General features: G+C 49.0%; 1 pseudogene across 1 annotated transcript in view; it reads left to right on the top strand.

Moving 5' to 3' along the window:
• Positions 1-20,801, top strand: part of LOC148474852 (dnaJ homolog subfamily C member 5-like) — a 32,883-nt pseudogene that overhangs the window by 8,368 nt on the left and 3,714 nt on the right. Inside the window, exons 2-5 of the transcript XR_015872846.1 lie at positions 11,519-11,637; positions 13,270-13,469; positions 20,253-20,403; positions 20,481-20,555. The product of XR_015872846.1 is annotated as a dnaJ homolog subfamily C member 5-like (transcript). The remainder of the gene's footprint in view (positions 1-11,518; positions 11,638-13,269; positions 13,470-20,252; positions 20,404-20,480; positions 20,556-20,801) is intronic.

The following is a 20,801-nucleotide window of genomic DNA, read 5'->3' as shown; positions in this document are numbered from 1 at the left end:
CCATACTATATAATCCATACTGTCCTATTATATACACTGTAATATGTATATACAGCCTTTAGGTCTGTTGTCTCTTCTATCGTCGCTATTTCTCATCTGTTCTCTGATGGACTTTGCTCTTTTTCTTTCTGTCACTTGTTTGTTACTTTAATGCTAGGTGATGCTGTGTGAGGAGGAGGAGGAGGCTGCTAGGTGATGCTGTGTCGGGGAGGAGGAGGAGGCTGCTAGGTGATGCGGTGTGGGGAGGAGGAGGAGGCTGCTAGATGATGCTGTGCGGGGAGGAGGAGGAGGCTGCTAGGTGATGCTGTGCGGGGAGGAGGAGGAGGAGGCTGCTAGGTGATGCTGTGTGAGGAGGAGAGAGGCTGCTAGGTGTGATCGTGTGGGGAGAGGAGGAGGAGGCTGCTAGGTGATGCTGTGTGGGGAGGAGGAGGAGGCTGCTAGGTGATGCTGTGTGGGGAGGAGGAGGAGGCTGCTAGGTGATGCTGTGTGGGGGGGAGGAGGAGGAGGTCTGCTAGGTGATGCTGTGTGGGGGGGAGGAGGAGGAGGTTGCTAGGTGATGCTGTGTGGGGGGGAGGAGGAGGAGGAGGCTGCTAGGTGCTGCTGTGTGGGGGGGAGGAGGAGGAGGCTGCTAGGTGATGCTGTGGGGGGGAGGAGGAGGAGGCTGCTAGGTGATGTGTGTGTGGGGGAGGAGGAGGAGGCTGCTAGGTGATGCTGTGTGGGGAGGAGGAGGAGGAGGCTGCTAGGTGATGCTGTGTGGGAGGAGGAGGCTGCTAGGTGATGCTGTGTGGGGAGGAGGAGGCTGCTAGGTGATGCTGTGGGGAGGAGGAGGCTGCTAGGTGATGCCTGTGTGGGGAGGTGGAGGGTAGTGATGCTAGGTGATGACTGTGTGGGAGGAGGAGGCTGCTAGGTGATGCTGTGTGGGCAGGACGGAGGAGGAGGAGGAGGCTGCTAGGTGATGCTGTGTGGGGAGGAGGGAGGAGGAGGCTGCTAGGTGATGCTGTTGTGGGGGAGGAGGAGCGAGGAGGATGGCTGCTAGGTGATGCTGTGTGAGGAGGAGGAGGCTGCTAGGTGATGCTGTGTGGGGAGAGGAGGCTGTGCTAGGTGATGCTGTGAATTTTTGGTTTAATATTTCTCTTTTAATAAAAAAAACCCTTTAAAAATAAAAAGTTAACTTTCTCCAGTGAATAATATGTACTGGGCCTGCGTTTTGTACTGCGCTTGTTGCTATATACAGTTAGAGTCTCCCATATCCCAAAATGATTGGGACCAGGGGTATTTTGGAATATTTGCATATCCTAATGAGAGATCTTGGGAATAGACCCAAATCTAAAACAGAATGCATGTCTGTCTTATTACACCTAATGCTGCATACACACGGTCAGATATGAACCGATAACGATTGTAAAAGTCGTTCAGTCGATCATACTACGTTGATATGGTAGGGCATTGCATCGACCAACGACGCGTGTGCAGTATAACTATATCTGACATCGACTGTCTTTACAGCAAGACTAGGACGATTTAATTCATGTTAATTATTGTCAGAAATCTGTCGTCATTGATAAAATCGTTCAAACCGTTTGATAAACAGTTCATCGTTATCATTCGACGGAATCGATGATCTGACAAATCTGACCGTGTGTATGCACCATTATACACACAGTCTGTAGGTCATTTTACACAGTAATTGTAATATTATTGTGCCTTACATCAGTTTGTGTACATTGCAACCATCAGAAAGCGAAGGTGTCACTGTCTCACTCATGCTAAAAACCAAAAACATATTTCAGAAATTTGGATATGGGGAAGCTCAACCTGTAAATTAATCGAATAGACGGTGCCTATCCATTACAACAAATTTTGAACGATCCGACCAAAACCTCCTGGTTTCACTTTAGAGTCGACTAAGGATAGCTGCGAACGTCCTGCGCCGCACTCATCACCATGAACGTACAGAAGTCGTCTTTGCTTTTCCACGCGCTGGTGAATTTCTGCGTATTGCTGAAGGACTTTAGAACGGCGCTCAGTGGATATGCAGTGAACGGCAAACGACTTTTATTAACTAATATTCACTCCGTTCATTAAAAATGCCACTCCCTTGAATCTTCAGCGGACAGTCCTTGGTCTTTAAAGATATCGTTCACAGACAGGAGCCTATCCTGTTACACACACGGAGTTTTGGTGGCGTTGTTCCCAAACGTCTTGTAATGGATGCGCTGTGCACGCTCGGTCCTTGCCATCCCCGACTGTCCTACTGAACATGCCGCCAACCTGATGACGCTTGTCAGGTTTGGCATGTTCCGAGATAGGAGGTCGGGCTCTCTGCACTGCAATGACGGTACAGTGAAGCACCGCAGTGCGAGCCTCGCTCACCTCCGCCGTCGACCTGTAAGGTCTAACTCAGAGTCGCATCTTTCAGGATCCCTAGTGATGCCCCAAAAGTCTCTCAGTTTGTGAAAGATTTTTTGCATGAAAGACTTTTTGTTGGCAGGAGAAGTCTTTGTTCTTTGACAGATAAAGTCTTGTAATGGATAAGCCCCTCAACACGCTCCGCAAATAATGTCATTTGTCTTTCTGATGCTGCGTAATGTGTGCTATCCACATAGTGATGTTTACAGGCAATTCAACGATAACGACGTCTTTATCGTTCATTCGCCTGCAAATAGTGCACGCCTCGCACACATTTATGTTGGAAACGACCAGCGAAGCGCACACCTACTGGTCGTTTCGACATCTATCATCACCCGTACATGCTGGTCAACCTGGCGTCACGTTGGGGTCACCATGTACGGGGATGATGGCTGAGCTGCGTGAATGAGTGAGTGTGAAAGGGGTATATATGTCCCTGTGCTGGCGAGGAGCGGTAACTACAAGGTGCGTACGGCAGACTAAACCTGCCATTTTATTGCTGGGTGCCTGGAGAGGAGATGACTGCAGAGGGTGCGGCCCCATCTCTGCTCTCTGCCAGTATATACACGTTATAGTAGCCATGGGATAGCAGTATGTAAGTGGCGTCGCCGTACTGTCACTTCTTGGAAGTCTGACGTCCCGTGAGTCCGTGTGACACCGCGTAGGCTCCTCATGGCAAGGCGACGTGATTTGTCGGAGTTGGAACGGGCCACGATAGTGATTTTCGAGTTTGTGCGAACATTGAACATTCCTCTATCTACAGTGTCACAGTGTACCGGGAATACCTTATGGAAGGCATTGCCCCACCGTGTACAGAGCAGTGGCCGATCACTGTGCTGAGCGTCTTTCATGCAACTTGTACTGTACCGTAGCGTTCTGCCTGCATATACACCCGCAGGGAACGTAGGCATGCTGCATATCATTGTACTCGGCTTGTGCATCTATTCACATCACATGTACACACACACACACACACACCCGCAGAGAACGTAGGCATGCTGCATATCATTGTACTCAGCCTTGTGCCATCTATTCACATCACGTGTACACACACACACACACACAACACACACACACAACGTAGGCATGCTGCATATCATTGTACTCAGCTTGTGCCATCTATTCACATCACATGTACACACACACACACACACACACAACACACACACACACACACACAGGCATGCTGCATATCATTGTACTCAGCTTGTGCCATCTATTCACATCACATGTGTACACACACACACACACACACACACACACACACACACACACCACACACAATGTAGGCATGCTGCATATCATTGTACATCCGCTTGTGCCATCTATTCACATCACATGTACACACACACACACACAACAACACAGGCATGCTGCATATCATTGTACTCAGCTTGTGCCATCTATTCACATCACATGTGTACACACACACACACACACACACACACACACACACACAACACAGGCATGCTGCATATCATTGTACTCAGCTTGTGCCATCTATTCACAATCACATGTACACACACACACACACAATATCATTGTACTCAGCTTGTGCCATCTATTCACATCACATGTGTACACACACACACACACACACACACACACACACACACACACAGAATGTAGGCATGCTGCATATCATTGTACTCAGCTTGTGCCATCTATTCACATCACATGTACACACACACACACACACACACACACACACACACACACACACACACACACACACACACACACACACACACACACACACACACAGAACACAGGCATGCTGCATATCATTGTACTCAGCTTGTGCCATCTATTCACATCACATATACACACACACACACACAGAATGTAGGCATGCTGCATATCATTGTACTCAGCTTGTGCCATCTATTCACATCACATGTACACACACACACACACAGAACACAGGCATGCTGCATATCATTGTACTCAGCTTGTGCCATCTATTCACATCACATGTACACACACACACACACACACACAACACAGGCATGCTGCATATCATTGTACTCAGCTTGTGCCATCTATTCACATCACATGTACACACACACACACACACACACACACACACACACACACACACAGAACACAGGCATGCTGCATATCATTGTACTCAGCTTGTGCCATCTATTCACATCACATGTACACACACACACACAGAACACAGGCATGCTGCATATCATTGTACTCAGCTTGTGCCATCTATTCACATCACATATACACACACACACACACACACACACACACACACACACACACACACACACACACACACACACACACACAGAATGTAGGCATGCTGCATATCATTGTACTCCGCTTGTGCCATCTATTCACATCACATGTACACACACACACACACACAGAACACAGGCATGCTGCATATCATTGTACTCAGCTTGTGCCATCTATTCACATCACATATACACACACACAGACAATGTAGGCATGCTGCATATCATTGTACTCAGCTTGTGCCATCTATTCACATCACATGTGTACACACACACACACACACACACACACAGGCATGCTGCATATCATTGTACTCAGCTTGTGCCATCTATTCACATCACATGTGTACACACACACACACACACACACACACACACACACACACAGAGAACACAGGCATGCTTCATATCATTGTACTCAGCCTGTGCATCTATTCACATCACATGTACACACACACACACAGAGAACACAGGCATGCTGCATATCATTGTACTCAGCTTGTGCCATCTATTCACATCACATGTACACACACACACACACACACACACACACACACACACACACACACACAGAACACAGGCATGCTGCATATCATTGTACTCAGCTTGTGCCATCTATTCACATCACATGTGTACACACACACACACACACACACACACACACACACACACACACACACACACAACACAGGCATGCTGCATATCATTGTACTCAGCTTGTGCCATCTATTCACATCACATGTACACACACACACACACACACAGGCATGCTGCATATCATTGTACTCAGCTTGTGCCATCTATTCACATCACATGTGTACACACACACACACACACACACACACACACACACACACAGAATGTAGGCATGCTGCATATCATTGTACTCAGCTTGTGCCATCTATTCACATCACATGTACACACACACACACACACACACACACACACACACACACACACACACAGAACACAGGCATGCTGCATATCATTGTACTCAGCTTGTGCCATCTATTCACATCACATATACACACACACACACACAGAATGTAGGCATGCTGCATATCATTGTACTCAGCTTGTGCCATCTATTCACATCACATGTACACACACACACACACAGAACACAGGCATGCTGCATATCATTGTACTCAGCTTGTGCCATCTATTCACATCACATGTACACACACACACACACACACACAACACAGGCATGCTGCATATCATTGTACTCAGCTTGTGCCATCTATTCACATCACATGTACACACACACACACACACACACACACACACACACACACACACACAGGCATGCTGCATATCATTGTACTCAGCTTGTGCCATCTATTCACATCACATGTACACACACACACACACAGAACACAGGCATGCTGCATATCATTGTACTCAGCTTGTGCCATCTATTCACATCACATATACACACACACACACACACACACACACACACACACACACACACACACACACACACACACACACACACAGAATGTAGGCATGCTGCATATCATTGTACTCAGCTTGTGCCATCTATTCACATCACATGTACACACACACACACACACACACACAGATAACACAGGCATGCTGCATATCATTGTACTCAGCTTGTGCCATCTATTCACATCACATGTACACACACACACACACACACACACACACAGAACACAGGCATGCTGCATATCATTACACTCAGCTTGTGCCATCTATTCACATCACATGTACACACACACACACACAGAACGTAGGCATGCTGTATATCATTGTACTCAGCTTGTGCCATCTATTCACATCACATGTACACACACACACGCACAACGTACGCATGCTGCATATCATTATACTCAGCTTGTGCCATCTATTCACATCACATGTACACACACACACACAGAACGTAGGCATGCTGTATATCATTGTACTCAGCTTGTGCCATCTATTCACATCACATGTACACACACACACGCACAACGTACGCATGCTGCATATCATTATACTCAGCTTGTGCCATCTATTCACATCACATGTACACACACACACACACAACGTAGGCATGCTGTATATCATTGTACTCAGCTTGTGCCATCTATTCACATCACATGTACACACACTCACACACACACACACACACACACACACACACACACACACACACACACACACAACGTAGGCATGCTGCATATCATTGTACTCAGCTTGTGCCATCTATTCACATCACATGTACACACACACACACACACACACAGAACGTAGGCATGCTGCATATCATTGTACTCGGCTTGTGCCATCTATTCACATCGCTGTGTGCATAAGACACATTTAAAGGTAAAAAAATGCTCAGCGCTACGGTGTTTGTTTAACACGCAAGGAAGCTAGATGTATGGGGACCTGTGTACAAATATATTCCTGTGGAGTTTAGGTATAATACGGCGTAATAAAGCAATGTTATTGTGTACGTCTGCGGCTGCTGTCTCTGATGTGCCCAGGACGAGGGACACTTTGTAAAAGGGGCGTTGTGGGGTACCCTGACCTTACCACTGTCCCATCTACCTGTCCCTCATAGACTGTGACCAAGACCAGTTTAATTATGTACCTATTATCCCCATGTCTCCCTATAGTACGTACTGTAATATCATTCCCCATAGCATGTCTCTGCTCACCCCCATACTGTTATATCATTCCCCATAGCATGTCTCTGCTCACCCCCATACTGTGTGTGAACCAGCCATAATATTGGTAGTAGATGAGATTGTGTTGTGTTACTTGTTACACTGTAGGTAGAATATTCCTGTAGAGATCCCTATAGTTATTTTTGCTCAGGGAATAAGTCTGTGTATTGTAGATCTGTAGAAAGCAGACATCAGTAATTAGATTGTCAGCTTCATGTAGACCAGACTATTGTGTAACAGAAGCTATAAATCACAGGGGATCTATCTGAGTGTTGTGTCCCCCTTCTGTACCGCATCTAGCCAGACGGGGACTCGCTGTGCCTGATTTAATCACCTTAATTTAATTTAAATGGCTCACCCCATTGTGATGTGAGGACCGACACAACGGTTGAACGATTGGTAAGTGTATATGCTCTTACCCATCATCAGGTTGGCATCGACCTAATGTGTACCCAGCATTAGACACATAAGTATGCCAACACCCCCTCCAGCCTGAGGCTCTCCTGGGGAGGTAGCGAGGAGCAGCTCAGTGTTTAGGGGGGGAAGTGATGGTTCCTGCCAGCTGACTGAGGGAGAAGGACAGCGAGGACTCTTGTTCCTCTTCCTTTGGATAAGTGAATCTGTGCGTTTGCCAGTGACCGTGAAACAGGACCGCTGCCATGCCGAGAGTCACTGACCATAGGCTAAGAGGGGAGACTCTGCCAGGGATTCGTTCCGTACCACTTTCACTCGTGGGGGGGTGACCTTACCACTGTCCCTTCTCCCTGTCCCTCATGGTGGGGGTGACCTTACCACTGTCCCTTCTACCTGTCTCTCGTGGTGGGGGGTGACCTTACCACTGTCCCTTCTCCCTGTCTCTCGTGGTGGGGGGTGACCTTACCACTGTCCCTTCTCCCTGTCCCTCGTGGAGGGGTGACCTTACTACTGTTCCTTCTCCCTGTCACTCGTGGGTGGGGGGTGACCTTACCACTGTCCCTTCTCCCTGTCACTCGTGGGGAATGGGGGGGGGGGCATAACCTTACCACTGTCCCTCGTGGGGGGGGGGGTGACCTTACCACTGTCCCTTCTAGTTGTCTATCGTTAGGGGGGGGTGATCTTGCCACTGTCCCTTCTCCTTGTCCCTCGTGGGGGGGGTGGGGTGACCTTACCACTGTCCCTTCTCCTTGTCACTCATGGGGGGGTGACCTTACCACTGTCCCTTCTCCTTGTCCCTCGTGGGGGGGGTGGGTGACCTTACCACTGTCCCTTCTCCCTGTCACTCGGGGGGGGGGGGGTGTGACCTTACCACTGTCCCTTCTCCCTGTCACTCGGGGCGGTGACCTTACCACTGTCCCTTCTCCTTGTCACTCGTGGGGGGGGTGACCTTACCACTGTCCCTTCTCCCTGTCCCTTGTGGGGGGGGGGTGACCTTGCCACTGTTCCTTCTCCCTGTCACTTGTTGGGGGGGGTGACCTTACCACTGTCCCTGGTACATGAGGATAGATTACATTGAATACATTTTCCTACAAAGCTGTTACTACATGACAGTAAGAGATAAATGAGAAATAGGATAGGCCGGCTGACGTACTCTGTGTCTCCTGGCATTAATAATGTGATAGTTATTACACACTGTACTGGAGCCCGGTATCTCTGTGTGCTCAGTATATCCTGGCATTAATAATGTGATAGTTATTACACACTGTGCTGGAGCCCGGTATCTCTATGTGCTCGGTATCTCCTATAATGTGATGGTTATTACACACTGTGCTGGAGCCCGGTATCTCTATGTGCTCAGTATCTCCTGGCATTAATAATGTGATAGAGATACCGGGCTCCAACACAGTGTGTAATAACTATCACATTATTAATGCCAGGAGATACTGAGCACATAGAGATACCGGGCTCCAGCACAGTGTGTAATAACCATCACATTATTACTGCCAGGATATACTGAGCACACAGAGATACCGGGCTCCAGTACAGTGTGTAATAACCATCACATTATTAATGCCAGGATATACTGAGCAAATAGAGATACCGGGCTCCAGCACAGTGTGTAATAACCATCACATTATTACTGCCAGGATATACTGAGCACATAGTTATTACACACTGTGCTGGAGCCCGGTATCTCTATGTGCTCGGTATCTCCTATAATGTGATGGTTATTACACACTGTGCTGGAGCCCGGTATCTCTATGTGCTCAGTATCTCCTGGCATTAATAATGTGATAGAGATACCGGGCTCCAACACAGTGTGTAATAACTATCACATTATTAATGCCAGGAGATACTGAGCACATAGAGATACCGGGCTCCAGCACAGTGTGTAATAACCATCACATTATTACTGCCAGGATATACTGAGCACACAGAGATACCGGGCTCCAGTACAGTGTGTAATAACCATCACATTATTAATGCCAGGATATACTGAGCAAATAGAGATACCGGGCTCCAGCACAGTGTGTAATAACCATCACATTATTACTGCCAGGATATACTGAGCACATAGTTATTACACACTGTGCTGGAGCCCGGTATCTCTATGTGCTCGGTATCTCCTATAATGTGATGGTTATTACACACTGTGCTGGAGCCCGGTATCTCTCTGTGCTCAGTATCTCCTGGCATTAATAATGTGATAGAGATACCGGGCTCCAACACAGTGTGTAATAACTATCACATTATTAATGCCAGGAGATACTGAGCACATAGAGATACCGGGCTCCAGCACAGTGTGTAATAACCATCACATTATTACTGCCAGGATATACTGAGCACACAGAGATACCGGGCTCCAGTACAGTGTGTAATAACTATGTACATTATTAATGCCAGGATATACTGAGCACATAGAGATACCGGGCTCCAGCACAGTGGGTAATAACCATCACATTATTAATACCAGGAGATACTGAGCACATAGAGATACCGAGCTCCAGCACAGTGTGTAATAAAACTATGTACATTATTAATGCCAGGAGACACCGAGCACATAGAGATACCGGGCTCCAGCACAGTGTGTAATAACTATCCACATTATTAATGCCAGGATATACTGAGCACATAGAGATACCGGGCTCCAGCACAGTGTGTAATAACTATGTGCTCAGTATATCCTGGCAGTAATAATGTGATGGTTATTACACACTGTGCTGGAGCCCGGTATCTCTATTTGCTCAGTATATCCTGGCATTAATAATGTGATGGTTATTACACACTGTGCTGGAGCCTGGTATCTCTATTTGCTCAGTATATCCTGGCATTAATAATGTGATAGTTATTACACACTGTGCTGGAGCCCGGTATCTCTGTGCTCGGTATATCCTGGCATTAATAATGTGATGGTTATTACACACTGTGCTGGAGCCCGGTATCTCTGTGTGCTCAGTATATCCTGGCATTAATAATGTGATAGTCATTACACACTATGCTGGAGCCCGGTATCTCTATGTGCTCGGTGTCTCCTGGCATTAATAATGTGATAGTTATTACACACTGTGCTGGAGCCCGGTATCTCTATGTGCTCAGTATCTCCTGGCATTAATAATGTGATAGAGATACCGGGCTCCAGCACAGTGTGTAATAACTATCACATTATTAATGCCAGGAGATACCGAGCACATAGAGATACCGGGCTCCAGCACAGTGTGTAATAACTATGTGCTCGGTATCTCCTGGCATTAATAATGTGATAGTTATTACACACTGTGCTGGAGCCCGGTATCTCTGTGCTCAGTGTCTCCTGGCATTAATAATGTGATAGTTATTACACACTGTGCTGGAGCCTGGTATATCTATGTGCTCGGTATCTCCTGGCATTAATAATGTGATAGTTATTACACCCTGTGCTGGAGCCCAGTATCTCTATGTGCTTGGTATCTCCTGGCAGTAATAATGTGATGGTTATTACACCCTGTGCTGGAGCCCGGTATCTCTATGTGCTCGGTATCTCCTGGCAGTAATAATGTGATAGTTATTACACCCTGTGCTGGAGCCCGGTATCTCTATGTGCTCGGTATCTCCTCGCAGTAATAATGTGATGGTTATTACACCCTGTGCTGGAGCCCGGTACCTCTATGTGCTCAGTATATCCTGGCATTAATAATGTGATAGTTATTACACACTGTGCTGGAGCCCGGTATCTCTAGGTACAGACATTACTGACTATCTCCTCTCCCGGCCTCTTTTCAGAATAACATGGCGGAGACCAGCAGACCTCAGAGAAAGATGTCCCGGACAGGAATCTCTCTGTACCAAGTGCTAGGACTGGAGAAAGGGGCCTCGCAGGATGACATAAAGAAGGCCTATCGGTAATTACAGGCTCATACAAGTTTTCTTTAAGTCAGTGATTTTTAATGGGGTGTTATATAGGGGCTAGTGCTGCACAGAGACCAGGAGAGTGAGGCAGGGCCAGGGGTTTGGGGGGTGCAGCAGGGGAAGGAGGGGAGCAGGGCAAGGGGTTGGGGGGGGAGGAAAAGAGGAGGAGGGAGGTGGGCAAGGGTTTGTTGGGGAGCAGAGGGAGGAAGGGCCAGGGGGTGGGGGGGCAGAGGGAGGAAGGGCCAGGGGGGTGGGGGGCAGAGGGAGGAAGGGCCAGGGGGTTGGGGGGTGGGGGGCGCAGAGGTGAGTAGGGCCAGGGGTTGGGGGGGGGGGCAGAGGGAGGAAGGGGAAGGAGGGAGGAAGGGCCAGGGGTTGGGGGGGCAGAGGGGCGAAGGGCCAGGGGTTGGGGGGGGGGCAGAGGGAGGAAGGGGAAGGAGGAAGGGCTGGGGGGGGGTGGAAGAGGAGGAAGGGACAGGGGTTGGGGGGGGGGGGGGCTGAGGGAGGAAGGGGGAAGGAGGGAGGAAGGGCCAGGGGTTGGGGGGGGGGGCAGAGGGAGGAAGGGGAAGGAGGGAGGAAGGGCCAGGGGTTGGGGGGGGTGGAGAGGAGAAAGGGGCTGTCTTTGCTGTTATATTTATGTTGACAATGGAATTGCCTGGAGTATGGTGCGTTAGTTACTTTAAAATGGAAAATCCCTTTAAATAGTCCCAAACATAATGCTTTTGATGGGGTTGGCTCCATACTCCCTGCTCCCAGGTGATGGACACTGCCAGGGGAGGCCTCGATGTATCCGCTCATTGTCTCCTGGCTGTCTCTGCTCATTGTCTCCTGGCTGTCTCTGCTCATTGTCTCCTGGCTGTCTCTGCTCATTGTCTCCTGGCTGTCTCTGCTCATTGTCTCCTGGCTGTCTCTGCTCATTGTCTCCTGGCTGTCCTCTGCTCATTGTCCTCCTGGCTGTCTCTGCTCATTGTCTCCTGGCTGTCTGTCTCAGCTCATTGTCTCCTGGCTGTCTGTCTCTGCTCATTGTCTCCTGGCTGTCTGTCTCTGCTCATTGTCTCCTGGCTGTCTGTCTCTGCTCATTGTCTCCTGGCTGTCTGTCTCTGCTCATTGTCTCCTGGCTGTCTGTCTCTGCTCATTGTCTCCTGGCTGTCTGTCTCTGCTCATTGTCTCCTGGCTGTCTGTCTCTGCTCATTGTCTCCTGGCTGTCTGTCTCTGCTCATTGTCTCCTGGCTGTCTGTCTCTGCTCATTGTCTCCTGGCTGTCTGTCTCCTGCTCATTGTCTCCTGGCTGTCTGTCTCTGCTCATTGTCTCCTGGCTGTCTGTCTCTGCTCATTGTCTCCTGGCCTGTCTGTCTCTGCTCATTGTCTCCTGGCTGTCTGTCTCTGCTCATTGTCTCCCGGCTGTCTCTGCTCATTGTCTCCCGGCTGTCTGCGCTCATTGTCTCCCGGCTGTCTGCGCTCATTGTCTCCGGGCTGTCTGCGCTCATTGTCTCCGGGCTGTCTGCGCTCATTGTCTCCTGCCTGTCTGCGCTCATTGTCTCCTGCCTGTCTGCGCTCATTGTCTCCTGCCTGTCTGCGCTCACTGTCTCCTGCCTGTCTGCGCTCACTGTCTCCCGGCTGTCTCCGCAGGAAGTTGGCCCTTCGGTATCACCCGGACAAAAACCCAGAAAACCCAGAGGCAGCCGAGAAGTTCAAGGAGATAAACAACGCTAACACCACCCAAGCGCAAGATTTATGACGAGTACGGCTCTATGGGCCTGTATGTCGCTGAGCAGTTCGGGGAGGAGAGTGTAAAATATTACTTCCTCATGTCCAAATGCTGGTTCAAGGTACGGAGTAGGGGCTTGTGAGGATGTGACCCGGCCGTGCTGGTCCGGTGATGTGATTTAAGGGAAGATGTCACTCAGAGAGAGATAAAGACTTCTCCACCTGCAGCGGTAACCTATTACTTCTGGGTATTAGTGCAGCTGCTGCAGCACCTCTTAGCTGGTGACTGTGGCTGGTTCACCCTGACCGCTTACATTGGATCAGTACTGTAGGATAGCAAACGGAGCTGTGATTCTGGATGCTGGGTTTACTACATGACAGCCGGGGATCGAATTAGAGTGTTAGCTCTGTGGGTCACAGAATACAGCAGGTGATGGGCATCGCACAGTCTTCTAAGCAGTGTGATGTTTATTGCTCATACAGAAGTTGGGACTATTCGGCACCTTTATGTTGGCAGTGGGTAGTGCAGTTACCTGTTCCTCTAACCCATTCACAATGTTGCATGCGATTCAGCTTGGATGTTTCTCTACCAGAGCCTTTAGTGTTGTGAGAGGGGCTCACCCGGGCGTTACTAAGTCTGTGCTGGGATATCCCGTATTGTTATTAAAGCATCACCTCTAGTCACAGGAAGAAATGCATCACGTAGCCTCAGATTCCCACCTCTGCCTGATTATCTGTATACACACAGGGACCTACAGGGGGCGCTGGTGACCAAGCAGGCACCAACCTGACCTCACACCAAATGCCTAACATGGAATGTCCTCTCCTCAGTGACACACAGTGACCGGATGTCCTCGCTCCTCCAGGTGACCACAGACATCTGCCTGATTATCTGTATACACACAGGGACCCACAGGGGGTGCTGGTGACCAAGCAGGCACCATCCTGACCTCACACCAAATGCCTAACATGGAATGTCCTCTCCTTAGTGACACACAGTGTCCGGATGTCCTCGCTCCACCAGGTGACCACAGACATCTGCCTGATTATCTGTATATACACACAGGGACCCACAGGGGGCGCTGGTGACCAAGCAGCTACCAACCTGACCTCACACCAAATGCCTAACATGGAATGTCCTCTCCTCAGTGACACACAGTGACCGGATGTCCTCGCTCCACCAGGTGACCACAGACATCTGTCACTGATAGAATAGGGGGTGGTTACTTGTCCTTGAGTGACCCGAGTGGGCTTACTCCACCACTCCTAGCGATTCCCTCTCAGTCAGCGACCGCCTGTTACTGACTCCTCCCACTGCGCTGTGGGCGGGTGATTTCCTGCCACTACCAGGCTCCTACGCGGCACCTGGAACAGCTTACTCCTGGGTATGTGTGGGCACGCTGCTGCAGCACCTCCTGGGTAATGTTGGCTGATTGGTCCCTCACTATAGACCAGTGTGCGCTGGTAGCTGGCAGATGGTTGCAGCTTGGAGACACTGGGCTCCATCCAGAGCAGCTGGAGAAAGGAGAAGTGTTTGCTGCCTTTCTGGTGGTCACAGGATACAGCAGATGCAGGCGTCTTAAGGCAAGATGATGATGATGATTGCTTACTGTCTTTAGAAAGACGAGCCCCCTTGCTGAAGGTGCTGGGGAACATCACAGAGGTACAATCCTGTGATGTTGAGTGCGCAGCATAACAGTGTCCTCTGAACGCCTGCACTGCCACTCTATCACCCCTCTGGGCGCCGCAACTCCAACTCCGCTTTGTACTTTCGACGGGCTCCTGGGGACCTTGCTAGCCGGCCCCAGCGGCAGGACCCCAGACTGCAGCCCGGACTCTAGGGGACAGGAAAGCGGGTTACCGCTTGCGGTAGCCCGTGGCGCAGCAGTCTTACCTCTGAGCGCGAACACCGGCTCCAACCGTGATCCACCGCCAGCTCAGGGCGCCATTCCGCTGAGGTCTAGCCGCTCTGAGCTGCTCTCCTCCGACCACGCCCCCTCAGAGGTCTCTGGCGGCCATTTTCTTCAGGCTCAGCCACAGCTCTCTGGGAATGCCGGGTCCTGTCCCCCTCCCCTTGCATACCTCTCCTTGGAGTCAGGCTATGTAGCGCTACCAGCTTTTGGGGTCTGAGTAGTTGAATTTAGCGCCCTTGTGCAGTTATATTGTTTTCTGCATCGTATGTGACTTATACTAGTGCTGTCTGTCTGTATATTTTCACTATACTGTCAGCTTATGCCTTTCCCTTTTTCTCACTATAACCCTGACATACAAGTGTATTTAGGGTCCTCTGTACCTCACATGTCTTGTATTTGTGAATGCTGTCACAAACAGTTGGTTGCACACTGCACAGTACCATACTCTGTGCTGTGCTCTCCTGCAGCTTGTCTAAGCCTAGGCAGGGTCACTACACTTCATGCACACTTGTATTGGTGAACACTGTCACATACATTATTGCTCAGACCTATATTGTGTGCTATGTCTAGCACAGGCCAGCGGCTGCACCTATACTGCTCTCATGCAGAGCCTGTGCAGCCGGCTTAATGAGGAGGATTTAATTCAGGATGGGCTATGTGCAAAGTGTTCTACTCCAGACCAATCAGCCCCTGCCCTGCTGCCCCCCTGGGCTTCCTTTTCTCAGGCACTAGCTACTATTGGCAGTCCCGGCAGTGATTCCTCCTATGGGGTTGTCACAACAGGTACAAGCTAATAGAGCAGGAAGTCCACTCGGGCTTGCGGGAGCCGAGACCCTGCCACAGGGTTTCGTCGCAAGCCCGATGGTCGCGATAATCGCGACCATCTCCAGGCCGCTCGCGTAATGCTGTGGGTGGTCACCCACAGCTTTGCAAGTGGGCTGGAGGCGAAAAGAAAAAAAAAACCCCGTTCAGAGCGCTCGTCATCAGCGAGCGTCTCTGAATCAGGCCCTGAGTCTCCCTCACGGGAGGAAGAGCATCAGTCGAAAATCAATATACATGCTTTGGTGCAAGCTGTCAGATCTATCCTCCAAATAGAAGATGATGAGCCCGTCCCCAAATCAAAGCACCCACTATATTATAGAAAAAAGTGGCTTTCGCAGAGTTTCCTCTCTTATCAGCTAGCTGAACACATGGCGGCAGCTTGGCAGATGCCTGGTAAGAGGTTTCAGCCCCAAAAATGCCTGACCAATTGTTACCCTTTTCCTGCAGCTCATTGCGCAAAATGGGAGGCTCCCCCAGTGGTAGAGTCCCATGTTACACGATTACCTATCCCTACAGCCTCCTCACTGAAGGACCCTATGGATAGAAAGATTGAGGCTGGCCTTAAGCCTGTGTATTCTCTGTCAGGAGCCATTGCCCGTCCGACTATGGCTATTGCCTGGGTGGCTAAAGCAATTGAGAGCTGGGCAGATACCCTAGAAGACTCTTTCCCCTTAGAGGCCTCCCGGGATCAGATGTCCTATAAAGCTCACATAAGGGATGCAGCTTCCTACTGTATATTGGAGATACAACCTTGGATGCTAGTCTTATGGCCTCTAGAGCATCGGCTACATCAGTGTCTGCCCGCCGCACTCTTTGGCTGAATCTTTGGGTGAATTAGAACCTTGAAAAATGTCTAAGTAGACATAACAGTTGCAAAATCTCCAAATGGCCATGTATGCCTGAGAACTGGAGCTTCAGTGTAAACTGAACATGGCAGAATCTGACATCGCTGTACAAAAGACTGACTGACTGCTCTCCATATCTTCAGATTCAATCTCTACAGCCTGAGAACAAGTTGGAAAGCGCTATGGGAAAAATTACCCAGCTGGAAGAGCAGATCCACGCTACTAAAGAAAAAGGCCACTTGGAAATGGGAAGATCAGAAGAGGAAAAAAAGTTGGACAACACGCTGATATTGGATTCTAGACCCAAAATGGGACTAGATGTTTTTGCTGAACCTAGTGGGGCAGAAATACAGGAACTCAAGGAGTTACTACTGGTTGGTCGTGAAAAGACCGGCATGCAGTGTGACCTGTATAATGAACAGCAAACAAACGGTGACATGTTTGAACAAATTAGGATGCTCCCAGAGGGATAATGTCCTCATTAAATGTACCCCTGTGCAAGATGGGAACTAAATATGAAAGTTGGGAAACTCCCTAAAAGATGGATGAGATACCTTGCGGGGACGTTCAGCTTCACGGTATGACTGAAGGAGTGAAGCCTTCCCAAAGGGTTACAGTTCCAGATAATAAAACTGTGTCTAAAACTGGTGCTGAGGAGCTGATCATGCAGATGATGGTCATTTGTCTCTTGAGGAATAGGTACAAGATATACAAAAGCCTACAGAGACATTGATGGCTCCCAAAGATGAGACGGTGGTATCTCCATGTGATCAAGGTGACGTGAATGTCACCAGGTCACACAATCTTGCAGTAGAAAGCAGAGCCTTTAAGCCGGTTTAATGTTGATAGTCGTATGAAGATTAATACTCCTGTATGTGAAACGGGAAGCTGACGACCACCGGCTTCCCGACTGTCTAATCACGGCAAGGTACTAATGACAGGCGTTTAAATCGCGACGCCTGTCATTAGACCTACGCCGGGAGCCTGACACCCAGCATACCAATCGAAGGCTAGGGTAAGGGGAAGGTTAGGCACCCCCGGGGGGAGGTTAGGGTTGGGCACCCCCCAGGGAGACAGGGTTAGGCTGCGGGGGAGGTTAGGTTTAGGCACTTGGGGGGGAGGTTAGGATTAGGCACCCCGAATGGAGGGTTAGAAAGGTTAGCGATACTTGCCTTAATTTATGATCGGGATTTTCACCCTTGCCAGGCTGCCGCTGTCGGGATTTTAACCAAATCATACTGATTCCATGTGAAACTGTGTCTTAATGCAACCAGAGTGGAATTTGCAATGCAACTAAATGTCTATGAAGAAATGAAGTTGCCTTACAATATAAGGGGTGAAGCCAGTAACCAGCTAATCAGAAGCCGAGAATAAAGACCTCTGTGCAGGGTAAATGGGAATCTGTTCTGATGGAATATGTTGAAGTCGTTCTCCATATTTTCACTGCCCAACAAAAGATCCACAAGATCTGAGCATTGCTGACATGGCAGATAGCCATCAGACCGATGAGATGAAGCTTGTGGGTCTATGGGATAGACATCTGAGCATGTTACATGGACAGGAGAGTCCAGAAACTGACGTGCCAGTACGTCCTATGATGATATAAAGCGAAGGTCTGAAAATCATGAGGATGCTGGTGGTTCCTTCAGAGAGGATGAGTTACCAGTGAGGCGTGCTAGTAGCCAATACAGCGCGTCAAGGCTGAAAGTTAGAGAGGTTTCAAGCAGAAGTGGTTCATTACAGGGACTGGGGAGCGGCTGGGATTGGGGGCATACTGTATATTACAGGGACTGGGGAGCGGCTGGGACTGGGGGTATACTGTATATTACAGGGACTGGGGAGCGGCTGGAGTTTGGGTGGAATACTGTATATTACAGGGACTGGGGAGCGCCTGGGACTGGGGGTATACTGTATATTACAGGGACTGGGGAGCGGCTGTAGTTGGGGTGGAATACTCTATATTACAGGGACTGGAATGAGTCTGTAGTTGGGGTGGAATACTGTATATTACAGGGACTGGGGAGCAGCTGATGTTGGGGTGGAATACTGTATATTACAGGGACTGAGGAGCGGCTGGAGTTTGGGTGGAATACTGTATATTACAGGGACTGGGGAGCAGCTGATGTTGGGGTGGAATACTGTATATTACAGGGACTGAGGAGCGGCTGGAGTTTGGGTGGAATACTGTATATTACAGGGACTGGGGAGCGGCTGGAGTTGGGGTGGAATACTGTATATTACAGGGACTGAGGAGCGGCTGGAGTTTGGGTGGAATACTGTATATTACAGGGACTGGGGAGCGGCTGGAGTTGGGGTGGAATACTGTATATTACAGGGACTGAGAAGCGGCTGGAGTTTGGGTGGAATACTGTATATTACAGGGACTGAGGAGCGGCTGGAGTTGGGGTGGAATACTGTATATTACAGGGACTGAGGAGCGGCTGGAGTTGGGGTGGAATACTGTATATTACAGGGACTGAGGAGCGGCTGGAGTTGGGGTGGAATACTGTATATTACAGGGACTGAGGAACGGCTGGAGTTTGGGTGGAATACTGTATATTACAGGGCCTGGTGTATTACTCGCCTCTGACGTTTTATATTACAGGGCCTGGTGTATTATTCTCCTCTGACGTGGTATATTACAGGGCCTGGTGTATTACTCGCCTCTGACATTATATATTACAGGGCCTGGTGTATTATTCTCCTCTGACGTTTTATATTACAGGGCCTGGTGTATTATTCTCCTCTGACGTTTTATATTACAGGGCCTGGTGTATTATTCTCCTCTGACGTTATATATTACAGGGCCTGGTGTATTATTCTCCTCTGACGTTATATATTACAGGGCCTGGTGTATTTTTCTCCTCTGACGTTATATATTACAGGGCCTGGTGTATTATTCTCCTCTGACGTTATATATTACAGGGCCTGGTGTATTATTCTCCTCTGCCGTTATATATTACAGGGCCTGGTGTATTATTCTCCTCTAACGTTATATATTACAGGGCCTGGTGTATTATTCTCCTCTGACGTGGTATGTTACAGGGCCTGGTGTATTACTCGCCTCTGACATTATATATTACAGGGCCTGGTGTATTATTCTCCTCTGACGTTTTATATTACAGGGCCTGGTGTATTATTCTCCTCTGACGTTCTATATTACAGGGCCTGGTGTATTTTTCTCCTCTGACGTTATATATTACAGGGCCTGGTGTATTATTCTCCTCTGACGTTATATATTACAGGGCCTGGTGTATTATTCTCCTCTGACGTTTTATATTACAGGGCCTGGTGTATTTTTCTCCTCTGACGTTATATATTACAGGGCCTGGTGATTTGCTGCAGTCTGGTGACGTGTTGCTGCTGCTGCTGTTGCTGTGCCTTTTGCTGCGGCCGCTGTAAGCCTCCGGAGGAAGATGAATCTTATAAGTGTGTGAATCCTGAAGACCTGGAAGCTCAGATAAGAGCAGAAGATGGTAAGTGGTGAATTTGCTTTTCCTCCTATTTTCTGGTACCCCAGTATTGTAATTTACTCTGTTACTGTCCTCTGCAGGTGATGTCATCAATATGCAGCCATCCCCAGGACCTCCCATTCACCCCGAGCCGCAGCGGCAGAATTCCTAACGCAGTAAGTTCTGTATATATCAACTGAAGGTCTGACCATTAGCTGTAATCCATACGCTGTCCTTCCCTATTATGTCAGCAATCTCTTCCTTCCATATCTCATTATCTAACGAGACGCCGGTCTCTCCTGCTCCCGTCACACTGCCCAGACATGTATCTATGCTGTATGTGAGGAGACACCGGTCTCTCCTGCTCCCGTCACACTGCCCAGACCTGTATCTATGCTGTATGTGAGGAGATGCCGGCCTCT

This window comes from Taudactylus pleione, unplaced genomic scaffold, assembly GCF_031769625.1.
Source record: "Taudactylus pleione unplaced genomic scaffold, aTauple2 ptg000807l, whole genome shotgun sequence".
Taxonomy (NCBI): domain Eukaryota; kingdom Metazoa; phylum Chordata; class Amphibia; order Anura; family Myobatrachidae; genus Taudactylus; species Taudactylus pleione.
The sequence above is the reverse complement of the archived record's forward strand: the minus strand, read 5'-3'. Positions and strand labels throughout refer to the sequence as shown.